General features: G+C 43.5%; 1 long non-coding RNA gene across 2 annotated transcripts in view; it reads left to right on the top strand.

Moving 5' to 3' along the window:
* The window catches only part of LOC140708330 (uncharacterized), a 31,930-nt gene extending 17,229 nt beyond the window's left edge, over positions 1 to 14,701 (top strand). For both annotated transcript variants that reach the window (XR_012088433.2, XR_012088434.2), the window contains exons 2-3: positions 3,065 to 3,114; positions 8,505 to 14,701. This is a non-coding gene — a long non-coding RNA (uncharacterized LOC140708330). The remainder of the gene's footprint in view (positions 1 to 3,064; positions 3,115 to 8,504) is intronic.
* Positions 14,702 to 16,161: the final 1,460 nt, after the last annotated feature.

The raw sequence follows: 16,161 nt of genomic DNA, 5'->3' as shown, positions 1-16,161 counted from the left end.
TATTCTAGAGCTTAAAGCTGTTAAGGAATGCCCCACCCCCACAGCCCACGAGGTCCACCCACCCTCAGAGTTACCTCACTTCTGGTAACAGCCTGCCGCTGCATCAGTAGATACAGAAGTGACGGACAGAGGGGAGGACGATTGGGAAGTTTGAATTCACAGAGGACCACTCGAAGAACCAGAGTTACAGGTAGGTAACCTCTCTTTCTTCTTTGTGGTCTCTGTGAATGCACACTAATGGGTGACTGACAAGTTTACCTCAGAGGAGGAGGGACATCACTGAAGGATAGATGAGAGAACTGCCCTCCCAAAGGATGCATCTGCCTTCGCTCTCAGGTCCAATCTGTGATGTGCAGCGAAGGTACATGGTGTAGACCACGTGGCGGCCTTACAAATATCTGGAATTGGGATGCCACGCAAGAAAGCTGCAGAGGTAGCAGTGGCTCTGGCTGAGTGTGCCTTGACGTTGACAGGCAAAGGTTTTCTGACGAGTCGGTATGCCAACTTAATTGTTGATACCGTCCACCGTGACAAAGTCTGAGAGGAGATGTGGGATGCTCTGTGAGATGGGTGGGGGGAAATGAAGAGCCTTTTGGACCTTCAGAAGGAAGCAGTCCGGGATAAATAGAATGTCAAGGCTCTCTTAGTGTCCAACGTGTGAAGAGACCTTTCTAGGTCTGATGAGGGTGACAGGAAGAAAGTGGGAAGTACAATTGAAAGATGAAAGTTAGGAACTATCTTAGGTAAGAAGAAAATGTCCGGAAGTAAAGTAACTTTGTCCGGGTGAAACTGAAGAAATGGCTTGTCAATTCTCAGGGCTGCGAGTTCAGATGCTCTCCGTGCAGAGGTGATGGCCACAAGGAACAGAGTTTTAAGGGAGAGTAGGTGTTCTGAGGCAGTGGCAAGAGGTTCAAAGGGTGGCCTCGAGAGGTAGTGGAGGACAAGAGAGAGTGACCATTGTGAAGTGTGCGGTGGAGCAGGAGGACGCATGTGAGCTATGCCCCTCAAAAATCATTTGAGCGTAGGGTGCCTGAAAATCATGGCAGCGTCACAGTCTTGTGATTGGTATGCAATGATGGCAGAGAGATAGACCTTAATGGTTGATAAGGATAGTTGTTGACCAAACAGATGTGTGAGGAACTGGAGAACAGCATTGAGGGTAGTTGGCTTTGTAGGTAAATTGTAATGTTTAGCAAAATGGAGAAAAGTAGACCACTTGTATGAATACAGTTTAGTGGTGGATGGCTTGTGGGAATGTGCCAGGATATTTTCTATTGAGGCTTGATCCTCCACACGGTGAGTTGCAACGTTTGGAGGTTGGGGTGGTAGGTCCGTCCCTGATATTGAGTGATAAGGTCTGGTATAAGGGGCAGACAGAGGCGGTTGGTGCTGATGGAGCACAGGATAGTGAACCATGGCTGCCTCAGCCACCACGGGGCGATGAGGATCACATTTGCTTGTTTGCGCATGATCTTGGATATGGTTCTGAGTACCAGGAGAGTGGGCAGAAAGAGGTAGAGGTAGAGGAAATGGGCGGACAACTCCATCATCAGACCATCTCCCTGAGATCCTTGGCCAGTGCCCATTCTGGAGCAGAAGAGATCGCATTTGGCATTTTGAGGGGTGGAGAAGACGTCGACCTCAGGTTGTCCCCAGAGGTTGCAAAGGTGTAGAAAGGTTGGTTGATGAAGGGACCACTCATGAGTCTGAGTCCGCTTGTGGCTGAGCTGGTCCACTATGACATTGTCATATGTGGCTATGTAGACCGCCCACTGGAAAGATGTGCCACTCCATGTACAACTCCCAAAATTGCACTGCAAGGTATAGGAGCTGGGGGAAATGGGTGGCTCTCAGCTTGTTGACATAGAACAATGCTGTTGTGTTGTCCATTGTTATTTGGATGACGTTGCCTATGATGAGTGGTTCGAAGGCCCTGCACGCCTTGAATATGGCTAGAAGCTCCAGGTTGTTTATGTATAAGGAGGCTTCTGTGGCAGTCCAGGTGTCATGAATGGAATGCTTGTTGCAGTGTGTCCCCCAGCTGGTGGTGCTCGCATCCATGGTTATTTGGATCGATGGTTGGAGAGGAGCAAAGGGATGACCGATGAGTAGGTTGGCCGGGTTGTCCCACCAACGGAGCTGAGCAGATAGTTTGGGGGAGACCCTGAGAAGTTTCCACTGAGGGTCCACCATGGGGTCGAAGAGTGTGTGGTGCCAGTCGTCTATGTAAGGGTATATTGAGATGCCCAGGGTGTGAAGCTGGGCCACCACAGGCACCATACACTTGGTGAGCACTCTTGGAACCATGGAGAGGCCAAATGGTAAGGCTGTGAATTTGTGGACCTGGTCTCCTATGGCAAACTGGAGGAATCTATGATGATCCTGGTGAATGGTTATATGAAAGTATGCATTACTTAAGTCTGTGGTGGTGAACCAGATGCCTTGTTGGAGAATAGGGAGAATTCGCTCCAATGTCACCATACGGAAATGTTTTGTAAAGATGTAATAATTTAGATATCAGAGATCTAGAATAGGTCTTAGTCCTCCATCTTGTTTCGGGACTGTGAAGTAATGGGGAAAAAGTCCACTTTGATGATCTTAAGGAGTGACCAGACTGATGGCATCTTTTGACAGAAGGGATTTTATTTCTGGAAGAAAGGCAGTGGATGGTGGCATTAGAACGAATCATGGAGGTGGTATGGAGATTAACTCGATGGTGTAGCCTGTGACAATGATGGTAAGTACCCAGGTGTCTGTGGTGATTAATGGCCATGATGATAGGTGGGCAGAAAGTCATGTGAGAGGTTGTGCTGGAAGAGGGCAAAGATATGAGTCAAAGATTCTTCTTCTGCTTATTGTCTGGTCAGCGAAAGGACTGCTTGGGATACTGACGCTAAAAAGTGGTCCTGGGTTGGTAAGAGGAGGCAGCCTGGGTGGAGTACCTGGTTTTGTCAGAGTGTGGTTTAGGTTGGTAGTATGAGTGAGGTCGACACCATTAGGGACGCTGCAACTTGTAATATGGTAAGGTATTATATGATCATGCCTTTTTCTTTAATTTCTGCAGGTTTTTGAAGATGTCTGTTTTATCGTCAAAAAGGCCTGAGCCATTGAATGGTAAGTCTTCAATTTGGAGCCGGACATCATGAGGAATTTGGGCAGACCTGAGCCAGACATACCTTCGCAAGGCTATAGCTGATACCAAGAGGAATCAATAATATGTCTGGCAGTGATTCTTTCCTGCCTCGCTAGTGCCATGGCTTCTCAATGGAAAGCTAGACCTCGAGTCTTATACTCCCCGGAGGCTGACTTATTCCAAAGGTAGTGGTGGTATGCTCCCATTGCTGCTATGTAATTTGCAGCCCACAGATTGAATGATGCCAGGGAGTATGCTCTGCGCCCTGCAATGTCCGATTTTCTACCCTCCTTGTTGTTGAGGGTAGTGGAGGACCTATTACAGGTCCTTGTTTGGGTGGCATCAAGGATGAGAGAATTAGGTGGCGGATGTTTGAAGAGAAATGCAGTTGCATCTCCATGTGTCCTGTAAAAATTCTCCACCTTGCGAGACATCTGTGGTATGGACGAGGGTTTCATCCAGGTTTGCTTAGCCAGTTCTAGCAGAGAAGGAATGAAGCTCATGTGTGTGTTTAGTCGTTTAGTCGTGTCCGACTCTTCGTGACCCCATGGACCAGAGCACGCCAGGCCCTTCTGTCTTCTACTGCCTCCCGGAGTTGTGTCAGGTTCATGTTGGTTGCTTCGCAGACACTGTCCAGCCATCTCATCCTCGGTCGTCCCCTTCTCCTCTTGCCATCACACCTTCCTAACATCAAAGTTTTTTTCCAAGGACTCTTTTCTTCTCATGAGATGGCCAAAGTACTGGAGCCTCAGCTTCAGGATCTGTCCTTCCAGTGAGCACTCAGGGTTGATTTCCTTTAGTATTGATAGGTTTGTTCTCCTTGCAGTCCAGGGGATTCTCAAGAGCCTCCTCCAGCACCACAATTCAAAGGCATCAATTCTTCGGCGGTCTGCTTTCTTTATGGTCCAGCTCTCACTTCCATACATCACGACAGGAAAAACCATAGCTTTGACTATTCGGACTTTTGTCGGCAAGGTGATGTCTCTGCTTTTCAAGATGCTGTCAAGATTTGTCATCGCTTTCCTCCCAAGAAGAAGGCGTCTTTTAATTTCAGGGCTGCTGTCTCCATCTACAGTGATCATGGAGCCCAGGAAGATAAAATTTGACACTGCCTCCATATCTTCCCCTTCTATTTCCCAGGAGGTGATGGGACCAGTGGCCATGATCTTAGTTTTTTTGATGTTGAGTTTCAGACCGTTTTTTGCACTCTCCTCTTTCACTCTCATTACAAGGTTCTTTAATTCCTCCTCACTTTCTGCCATCAGAGTGGTATCATCTGCATATCGGAGGTTGTTGATATTTCTTCCGGCAATCTTAATTCCGGCTTGGGTTTCTTCCAGTCCAGCCTTCCGCATGATGTATTCTGCATATAAGTTAAATAAGCTGGGGGACAATATACAGCCTTGCCGTACTCCTTTCCCAATTTTGAACCACTCAGTTGTTCCATGACCAGTTCTAACTGTTGCTTCCTGTCCCACATATAGGTTTCTCAGGAGACAGATAAAGTGGTCAGGCACTCCCATTTCTTTAAGAACTTGCCATAGTTTGCTGTGGTCCACACAGTCAAAGGCTTTTGCATAGTCAATGAAGCAGAAGTAGATATTTTTCTGGAACTCTCTGGCTTTCTCCATAATCCAGCCCATATTAGCAATTTGGTCTCGAGTTCCTCTGCCTCTTCGGAATCCAGCTTGTACTTCTGGGAGTTCTCGGCCCACATACTGCTGAAGCCTACCTTGCAGGATTTTGAGCATAACCTTGCTAGCGTGCGAAATGAGTGCAATTGTACGGTAGTTGGAGCATTCTTTGGCACTGCCTTTCTTTGGGATTGGGATGTAGACTGATCTTTTCCAATCCTCTGGCCACTGTTGAGTTTTCCAAACTTGCTGGCATATTGAATGTAGCACCTTAACAGCATCATCTTTCAAGATTTTAAATAGTTCAACTGGAATGCCATCACCTCCACTGGCCTTGTTGTTAGCCAGGCTTTCTAAGGCCCACTTGACTTCGCTCTCCAGGATGTCTGGCTCAAGGTCAGCAACTACATTGTCTGGGTTGTCCGGGATATCCAAATTTTTCTAGTATAATTCCTCTGTGTATTCTTGCCACCTCTTCTTGACATCTTCTGCTTCTGTTAGGTCCCTCCCATTTTTGTCTTTTATCATGTTCATCTTTGCGCAAAATGTTCCTCTAATATCTCCAATTTTCCTGAACAGATCTCTGGTCTTTCCTTTTCTGTTATCTTCCTCTATTTCTTTGCATTGTTCATTTAAGAAGGCCCTCTTGTCTCTCCTTGCTATTCTCTGGAAGTCTGCATTCAATTTTCTGTAACTTTCCCTATCTCCCTTGCATTTTGCTTCCCTTCTCTTCTCTGCTATTTCTAAGGCCTCGTTGGACAGCCACTTTGCTTTCTTGCATTTCCTTTTCTTTGGGATGGTTTTTGTTGCTGCCTCCTGGACAATGTTACGAGCCTCTATCCAAAGTTCTTCAGGCACTCTGTCCACCAAATCTAGTTCCTTAAATCTGTTCTTTACTTCCACTGCGTATTCATAGGGGATTTGGTTTAGATTATACCTGAGTGGCCCAGTGGTTTTTCCTACTCTCTTCAGTCTAAGCTTGAATTTTGCTATGAGAAGCTGATGATCAGAACCGCAGTCAGCTCCAGGTCTTGTTTTCGCTGACTGTATAGAGCTTCTCCATCTTTGGCTGCAGAGAATATAATCAATCTGATTTCGATATTGCCCATCTGGTGATTTCCATGTGTAGAGTCGCCTCTTGTGTTGTTGGAAAAGAGTGTTTGTGATGACCAGCATGTTTTCTTGACAAAACTCTATTAGCCTTTGTCCTGCTTCGTTCTGAACTCCAAGGCCAAACTTCCCTGTTGTTCCTTTTATCTCTTGGCTCCCTACTTTAGCATTCCAGTCCCCGAGAATGAGAAGAACATCTTTCTTTGGTGTCAGTTCTAGAAGGTGTTGTAAATCTTCATAGAATTGTTCAATTTCAGTCTCCTCAGCAATGCTGGTTGGTGCATAAACTTGGATTATTGTGATGTTGAATGGTCTGCCTTGGATTCGTATTGACATCATTCTATCATTTTTGAGATTATATCCCATTACAGCTTTTCCCACTCTTTTGTTGACTATGAGGGCTACTCCATTCCTTCTACGGGATTCTTGCCCACAATAGTAGATATGATAATCATCTGAGCTGAATTCGCCCATTCCTGTCCATTTTAGTTCACTGATGCCCAGGATGTCGATGTTTATTCTTGCCATCTCCTGTTTGACCACCTCCAGCTTCCCAAGGTTCATAGATCTTACATTCCAGGTTCCTATGCAGTATTTTTCTTTACAGCATTGGACTTTCCTTTCACTTCCAGGCACGTCCACAGCTGAGCGTCCTTTCGGCTTTGGCCCAACCACTTCATTAGCTCTGGAGCTACTTGTACTTGTCCTCCACTCTTCCCCAGTAGCATGTTGGACGCCTTCCGACCTGAGGGGCCCATCTTCCAGCGTCATATCTTTTAGCCTTTTGTTTCTGATCATGGGGCGTTCTTGGCAAAGATACTGGAGTGGCTTGCCATTTCCTACTCCAGGTGGATTGCGTTTAGTCAGAACTCTCCACTATGTCCTGTCCGTCTTGGGTGTCCCTGCATGGCATAGCCCATAGCTTCTCTGAGTTACTCAAGCCCCTTCGCCACGACAAGGCAGCAATCCATGAAGGAGAATGAAGCTCATGCTGAGAGGTAAAGATTGTTGAGTGTTAATGTCCTTGTATACTTTGTCTTACTAGGACTGTGAAGGTTGTTGGACATCAAGTTCCATGGCTTTGGCAATCCTTAGGATTAGCTGTGAGTAAGCGGAAAAGTCATTGGATGGAGATGGAGGATGATGAGCATTGGAGCCAGAGTCAGGTGTAGGGAGGTTGGGAGGAGAGTCCTATACCATGAAGGAATGGGAGGAATTAGACATGGATGAGCAGATGGAGGGTGCTGGAGAGACGGCACCTTATTGTGGAGGCGTCGGTACAGAGGTGGCATGCCTCAATTTAGAAGTTTGTTGAGCCGGTACCGATGTGGGTTGTGGTACCAGATGGGTAGCTTGTGGTACCGAGGCAACATGTTGTTGGAGTTGATTAGAGTAATATCTGAAGGTTGAATGCGTTCTTGTACTGAGCACGAACGGGAGCGTCGGGATGGTATCGTGGCCCGAGACTTCTTAGATGGTACCGACTGGGTATGTGAGTTGGGTTGCCGTTTACGAGACTTGCGCTTCGGTACCAGAGATGATGGTACCGAGTCAGAGTCCAAGGAAGATGAACATCAGCGATTGTCCCTGTACCGATGATGGTACCATGAGGAAAAAGATGAGTCTGAAGTGTCAGAGTCGTAATAGTAGTAATGTTTATGACGACATTGGTTCCGACAATACTGGAGCTTGGCCGGACGGTACCAATGTGCTCGGTATCGAGAGCGTCAGTAAACAGGTTCAGAGCACTCCGGGGAGTCGTAGAGTTTGACCCTCTTAGCATGTCTATGCTTTTTCAATGGCTCTTGGGAGACAAACAACCCAGAAGGTGTCATGGGTCTGTCATCCTCCTCATCCTGATCCATATGATGTTGATCCTTCCTTAACCTCTTCCTGGGGGGAGAGGGTGGAGGAAGCGGTACAGAGTCGTGCTCACTGGGCAAAGCAGAGTGAGCGATAGAGATTGAGCTCGAATGCAGTGATGTCTGTACCAAGATAACCTCAGCTGTACCAGGCGAAGTTGGAAAGTGAGCCAGGATGGGAGACTCAGGTTGAGCAGAGGGAACTGTGAGTGCATCCTCTGAGGAATAGATTTGGATGGTAGGTTGGTCTTGTACTGGCAAATCCGTTGGTGGTAGAATATGTGAGTCAGAAGATTTTTTCTTCTTTTTTGATTTAGAATGGGTCGAAGTCATAGCAGATTTGACTGCAGGGGCTGTTTTGGTCGCAGATTTTATGGTGGATTTGTGTTTGGATACTCGAGATGCCTTGGAAGGGGTTGGAGAGACAACATGTGAAGCAGGAACTAGAGTCTCCGCGCTGGGCAAGGGCTCCATAATCAGAGGGGGCTGGAGGGACTATTGCCAGAGACAAGATTGCAGGTGTCGCTCTCTAAGTTTAAGTGTCTGCTTCCCGAAGCTCTTACAGATCGAGTAGGAAGCGGTCTGGTGCGATTCCCCCAGGCAAAATAGGCAGGTTTGATAAGCAATCTTATTAGGACACTTAGCACACTTTTTGAAGGGGGGGTGCCATAAATGGCTAGGGAGGAGAACGGGGCTTTGGATAAAGTCTCTTACTGTTTAGACACAAGGAAAGGCAAAGATTAACGAAAATTGTGTTCTTTTTAGGAGTCTGAAATGACAGAAGAGCAGCAGCTCGAAGAGGAGACCTCATGCGGCGGCGGCAAAAAAGAACTGAGATAACTCTGAGGGTGGGTGGACCTTGTGGGCTGGGGGGGCAGGGCATTCCTTAATAGCTTTAAGCTCTAGAATATTCTGGAGATCTCTGCGCAAGCACAGACTTAACCCATTAGTGTGCATTCACAGAGACCACAAAGAAGAACACATTTGACTGTAAAATTGAGTGGAACAATTTAAATGGTGGTTCTAATTTTTAAAACAAAAAAAAAACTCTGTTCAAAGGTTCTTTGTTTTATCACATGCTGTTAGCATCTTATTAGTCATGATTCAAGCAAGAAGATGGGGGGAAATCACAGCAGCTACACGACAAACCACAATTTGCTCAGCTGCTGTTGATGTCACCGTTGCCCACTATGGGCATATCCTTGAAATAATCCCCTATTTTATTAGATAATGATTTGAAGGAAACAACAATGGATGACATCATTATTCAAGAGGATTGACTAACCAGCTTTAGTCAGCTCTGTGAAAACTCATATGTCATATGAGCATGATTACTACTTTTTAAACTTGGACTGCCTGGCCTTAGGCAGACATTTGAATTGTTCCATTGGTCAAGTTCACATCAGAGGACTGGTCTGTTCAAGTCACGTCAGAAGCCCTTTAACAGGCAATGTGGCAGCCCAGCATAGTTCTCTTCTGGTAAACCCCCTCATTTTCAGGAAATATGGGTGGACAATCTTCTATACATAGAAGGATGTAAGCAACCCACACAGTTGGGCCTTAACTTGCAGTATCTTTAGTAGGTGGGAGGTGAAAGAAAACTGTATAGCAGGAAAAAGCTAAACAATGAGATGTCAAGGAAGTAATTCATAAGCAATGAGAAAAAGAAGATAGCAGAGTGACAAGCCAGAAGTCAGGCTAGTCACTTTATGAATTACAGACAGTGCAATTCAGACTCAAAGATATGTTGGCTGTAGTGTATTTAAATGGTCACAGCCATCACATACACCCTTGTGCTTGCTGATCTCAGTCAGATCTGCTGGTGTAGCAGGATTTCCTAGAATAACTGCTGGTTGAGATCAGTGAGCAGAACAGCTGAAAGGGGGAACAAAAAAGAGGAAGAGCTGAATTATGCCAAATTGAAACCCTTTTCAGCCCAGACTCACAGTACAAAGTTAGTCCAGGGTGAGGCTGCAGCCTTTAGTTTCCAGGGCTGATAATAGTTTTATTTCTGGATGTCATTAATTCATAGAGTCAGCAGTGAATAAGGAGTAGTTTCATCCCAATGCCAGGAAGACAGGAGAGAGTCTCGCTGTTGGATATACTGTAAAGAAAACTTGGTGCAGCATTAGAGAAAGAGTGAAGCCTGTTTGGTTCATGCTATGAAAAAAAAATTAGTGAACCACAATGCACTCATACTTTGATTTTTTTCTCACACTCTCTGAACTTTTCCCTCATCCAAAAATCTATTAAAACACATCCCTTGGAGCATGTTTTCATATAAAAATGCATATTTTACGCACATGTTCCTGTACAAAATGGGTATAAACAGCAGCATGCCAAAATGCATTTGAATTTTAAGTGACCTGACAATACAGATGGAAATGTATTTAAATTTCCATGTAGACTTTGAGAACAGTATTTGCAAATGATGAAGGGACAGGATGGAATGAATTTTTGTTTCAAAAATTATGGAAATGTTATAGAAAATGTTATAGAAAAAATAGACTGGTTGGTTCATCCTTAACCAAACATGGTACTTAAAACAATTATGGGTGTTTTGTTTTGTTTTTTTGGACACTGACTCCTAAAATTGCCCAACTAAAGGCCAGGGGTTTCTGGGAATTGTGACTTTCCCAGGCTCTGGCCATGCCTTGCATACACCAAGTGTTTTGGAGCAAGGATCATACCAGCAGACAGCAGTCTGTTGACTGTGCCCTGTATTAAAGCTAAACAGTTTTGGAAAAAAACAGCAGAGTTCTTTGGAAGGACTCATACACAGCATCTACCTCCCCATGGGTGGTTACAGTCAATGTTAAATAGTTGGCTCAAAAGGAAAACAGGACATTACACAGTCTTTAATAGTATCAAAAACAAGATTTAGTTTCATATTCACAAACAACTTTCATTCATAGAAATGCATGTAGGTTCAACTTAAGCTCAAGGAGTCCACTTGTACTTCTGGTGAGGCATCCTTGCAGAAGAGACCACCTTCAGGAGCTAACATGTGCCACTCCTTGCTGGATTCAAATCAGTGAGAAAGAAGTGGAAGAGACAAAGAAGCAGGAAGGGACCTCATATTCCAAAGAGTGCCTTACCTAGGACATACATTCCCACCTAGGCATCTAGTTTAACTCTCCCCTCCTTAAAATGATAGCATACCAAAGGTATATGTATGCAATGACATAATTTTGCTGCAGTAGCAAAGCCATTGTTGACATTATTACAAATAATGGGATTTTCATTTACAGGAATCAAGTCAAATAGGCTGCTAATTATCATAAATAGACCTGAACTTGTATTCTCAAAGGCTTTCATGGATGGGATCTGATGGCTGTTGTGGGTTTTCCGGGCTGTTCAGCTGTGTTCTTAAGGTTTTTCTTCCTAATGTTTCACCAGTCTCTGTGGCCGGCATCTTCAGAGGACATCAGAACTCTGTCTGCAGTGAGAAAGAATTGGAAGGGGCAAAGAAGCAGGAAGGGACCTCATATTCCAAAGAGTGCCTTACCTAGGACAGACATTCCCAGCTAGACATCTAGTTTAGGGGGTTTCTGGGCTGAAGTGACTGTCAATCACTAACAGCAGTAATCAATGTTTTGTTCCCAGAGGAGCTTTGTCGTGGTGCAGCCAGCAGCGTCTGGGAACAGCTCCCAGAAAAAAGCTGGAACCGCTAGGTCTGGGATTCCCCTAGAAAATGGGGAATCGAAGGGGGGACCAGGAGAGGTCTCCCTGAAGCAGGTGAGCCCCAGAAGGTAGACGATTGGGCAGCAACTCAATTTTTCTTCCTTCTGAAAATTCACACAAGCACAGACCAAAGACAGGAGGCCATATTGGCAGATCAGCCAGGAGAACTCCACTGCCAAGAATAAGAGAACAAGAAGCACGGTGAAAATATACAATAACAAAGTAAGTGAAAGCCTTTGATTTATGAAAAACCTCATTAAAATGAAGAAGAAATGAGAGTGAAAATATTTGACCGAAAGGAGATAGCAGCGGCATATCTGGCTTGCCAGCTCACGCCTTTAAAAATTAAAGTAAACTTGACTTTTAAACAGCAAGCTGGCTCAAGGTCGAACTGAGAGAACAGTGACACAGAAATATCTGGTGTTTTTTGGGAAAAAAATCCCAGAGAAAATAACACTGGACAGACTTTAAGGCAGTGATCCCCAACCTTGGGCCTCCAGATGTTCTTGAACTACAACTCCCAGAAGCCTTCACCACCACCTCTGCTGGCCAAGATTTCTGGGAGTTGAAGTCCAAGAACATCTGGAGGCCCAAGGTTGGGGACCACTGCTTTAAGGGACTAAAACTTGGTAAATGCTATATACCCTGGGTTTTTTTTACCTTAGATTGTGTGGGACTCTGATAGCAAAATCAAGCTGGGTTTTTGGAGAAGGAGAAATAAGCTTTTGGAAGTTAAAAAAAAACAAAAAACAAAAAAACTGACTGTGAATTAACAGCGATACAATCTGAACTGAACAGACTGAGGAGTTTGATGAATGGCACTTTGACAACAGAACCTTGCTGGGCTTTTGAAGGAGGAATAAACTCCTGGAAGTAAAAATAAAAGTCTGGAAATCATCAGTGAGACAAATAACTGAACAGGCTGAGGAGCTTGCAAAACCTGGACAGGGGTCTGACGGATCATAACAACATCCATTGGAGAGACTGATTTCCTGTGTTTGCCGATTAGCCTGGATTTTGTTTTGGCTGGACTGTGTATGATCCTGATAATATTGCCATGGCTGTAATTTAATTTATTGGACTAAAAGTTGATCTTTATACTATAATACCTGGGTAAGGGGGAGAGGAAGTACCAAGGGGAGGTTGAGGATGATGGGTCTGGTCTGTTGATAAAACAGTGGAAACTAAAGAGCATTATATATACAGATCATACTCACTGGAAAGATGGAAATGGCCCCTGAAAAAATTAGATATCAACGGTCAGAGACTTTGTTAGATAAAGAATGGCAAGTTATTATGCAAATGACAATATTGACAGGATTTAAGCAGGTAAATGAGCATCTCAGCCAGATCGAAGATTTGATGGAAGAGGAAACATCAGAGGTTGAACCACAGCTAAAGGAAACTCCAGAACTGTGTGTGTTGAGTGTGATGCCAGGCAATATAAAGGGGATTAAGTGTTACCCAGTAAACTACTTAGCTACAACAGTCAGAAAATGTGAGGTTAAAAACGGGATTACTGTTATGGATCTGTCCTCCCCTTCCCAAAAAAATGGAAGAAAATAGAGTCACAGAAACAAAAGAAGCATATTGAGAAAATATGGGAAATGATTGAAATGTATACTCTTTCAGGCCTGCTGAATGTATGCCCAAAACAAAAGGAAATTGGAAGAGGGGATGTATTTTAGAATTGGTCTCGGTTTCCTGATAGTGTTGGAATAACTTAGATTCAAACTATAATAAGTTGAAAGCTAGGGGGTAATCAAATAGTTAAAAAAAGAAGAAGTAGAAAGTTGATCTCTTATTGAAAAATGAATAGATTACATGCTTGTATATGTAATATGAATAGATTGGATGACTATATACTTTGTGTTCTCCTATTCTCAAAACCTTTTTTCCATCCCTTCCACTTCCTTTTACCTTCTGTATTCCCTACCCCAGTGGTTCTTAACCTTTGTTACTTGGATGCTTTTGAACTGCAACTCCCAGAAACCCCAGTCAGGACAGCTGGTGGTAAAGGCTTCTGGGAGTTGCAGTCCAAAACTCCTGAATAACCCAAGGTTAAGAACAAGTGCCCTACCCTATCCCTAATAGTTTAAAAATAAATATTAAAAAAAGTTTTGTTCCCTGCCTCTGATTCAAAGAGAGTCCCACCTCTGTGCTCCTGGAACGGATTAACATTGCTATGTGGGGCACCACTGTACTTCTGCTGCACAGCTAGAGGAATTTAAAACTTTGCAACATCTTTCCAAGGCCATTAGACAACATTGTGTCTGCACTGGGCCTGGTAAATTAATACCTGAGGTGAGATTAGTGAGGAACAAGTTAAGGAGATCTGAGAAACTGGCTTCATCAGGTATATATATATATCAAAAAATAAAGCCTAAAAGGTTGTGGTGCTGTAAAGACTAACAGTTTTATCAGTTTGTGAGTTTTAATGGGTTATAGTCCATTTCCTCAGACATACACAACATAATAGTCAGGCCAGTGGTTTACATGCACAGAGTGTAAACTATTATATACACTTTGTTTATATTGTACCTTTTTCTATTGTTAAATGGATGGTATTTCCATGTCTGAGGAATTAGACTTCAATCCACAATCTCTCAGACTGAAATAGATCTGTTAGTCTTAAAGTACCAGAATTCTTCAGAGTTTTAGTTTTGTTGCACATGTTGGAACAGACAGTTGAGGCTATCTCACAGAAAACTGCTCCATTGAGGTTTTTTGAATGGCTTGGGGACACACACAAACATGCACACACCAATTTACCAAGTTCCCCATCTCCTAGATGGAACATTTTTTATGAAAGAGAGAAGTGCACTCAGTAGCAAACACAAACAGTAACAACACTGTATATTCCTAAAATTCATCCCAAATTGTATACCTTTAAGATGCATCCCTGAATGTGCCCATTTTTTAAATGTGCAGAAACATATATGTATGTATTTCCATTGAATATTATCACAGAAGTGGTACAGAATTGTACAGGGGGAGGGGGTGGGTGAGTCTGGAAATAAACTTGACAGATCTGCCCTATATATTTTGTGAGATTTATAGATTATGCTCACAATATGCTTATATATAGTTCTGGTCCAGTGAAAATGGGCTCGTGGTATTTCATTCACATACATTATTACAAAAGTGGGACTTTAAACTGAGCAGCCTGCATCCAAGAACTGTTTGCAAGCGTTTTCCTATTCTTGGCAATGTATCAAGAAAGAGAATAAAGGAGGAACGAGTGCTGAGCATTGTGCGGGATCAGAAAAGAAAAGAAACTCAAAATATTCGACAGTTGTTGGAATAAATTGTCCAGCTGTAATTAGTTTTGTTTCCTTTAAAAAATAGAGAGGCTCAGATTGTACATTTGATTTTAGTCAGTTCAGGAGAGAACTATATTTTCTTTCTAGCACCTTATCCATTTTTCTATTCTATTCTACTCTACTCTATTCTATTACATTCGATTCCATTCTATTCTTTGTTTTTATTTCTTTCAAACCAAAAGAGTGAAGAAAGTTGTGGGGAAAAGAAAGAAATGGGAGGAAAGGAAAGGAAAGGAAAAGAGCAGAATAGGAAGGGAAAAGTGGGGTGTATCAATTCCCAGTGTGGTGTGGTGGATAGAGTGGTGGACTGGGACTCTGGAGAAAAGGGTTTGAATCCCCACTTGGCCATGGAAACTCACTGGGGGAATGGAACTGATAAAACCACCATCTCACTTACCTTGAAAGTCCTTTTGGTATTGCTGTAAGTAAGTTCCAACTTCATGGCACCAAACACACAGATTACACCCTAAGATCTTCTGATCACTTCATGACGGATGGTGTACATCTATCTTTCCAGCCTTGAAGTGAATGTCTTTTGACAGTGGCAAAGACTCATAAAATCCAATCATGTTGTCTGCCAGTTAATTTCCAAACATCATGAATGTAGTTTAAAAGTACATATATAATTTCTCTCTAAATAAATGGTGGCCAATATGTCTGAAACATCAGTTTTTGTTGAACTGAGCATAGCTTTAGATTTAAAGAAATTTTAAGTATTTAATCTATGCCACATTTCCATTGGTTATGTCATTAATATCAATGCTTTCTGGCATTTAATTCTTTCTAACAGGCATCCATAAATTATAATTGCTGACTTTAGTTTCTCTGAAGATGCAAATAATGCTTCTAAGGTCAGGGGTTGCTGAGATATTCAAGGATATGGATACCAAAACATGTTATAGTCATAAATATTGCCTTACCACATGGGGATATCATGTATGGCCTCCAAACTGGCAAAAGTTCCTGGTCTGGGCTTATCAGTTGGTCTAATGAATATCTCCCACAATCAACACATTTTTCCCAATAAAAAGGGTGTGGTTTTTTTTGAACTCTTCAGATTAGCATTGCTCCATAAAAATTAATTTAGCATAGGCATATGTGTCGATATATATTTGATGAGAAGTGATACACCAGGAGAGGCTGGCTGTTAAATTGTTGTGTGTAGGGTATCTCTTAGAGGGACGTGGTGGCGCAGAGAGACGTGGTGGCGCTGTGGGCTAAACCGCAGAAGCCTGTGCTGCAGGGTCAGAAGACCAGCAGTTGTAAGTTCGAATCCACGCGACGGAATGAGCACCCGTCGCCTGTCCCAGCTCCCGCCAACCTAGCGGCTTGAAAGCATGCAAATGCGAGTAGATAAATAGGGACCACCTCAGTGGGAAGGTAACAGTGTTCCGTGTCTAAATCACACTGGCCAT

Source organism: Pogona vitticeps, chromosome 6 (assembly GCF_051106095.1).
Source record: "Pogona vitticeps strain Pit_001003342236 chromosome 6, PviZW2.1, whole genome shotgun sequence".
In the NCBI taxonomy this organism is placed as follows: domain Eukaryota; kingdom Metazoa; phylum Chordata; class Lepidosauria; order Squamata; family Agamidae; genus Pogona; species Pogona vitticeps.
This window is presented reverse-complemented; position numbering and strand designations above follow the sequence as displayed.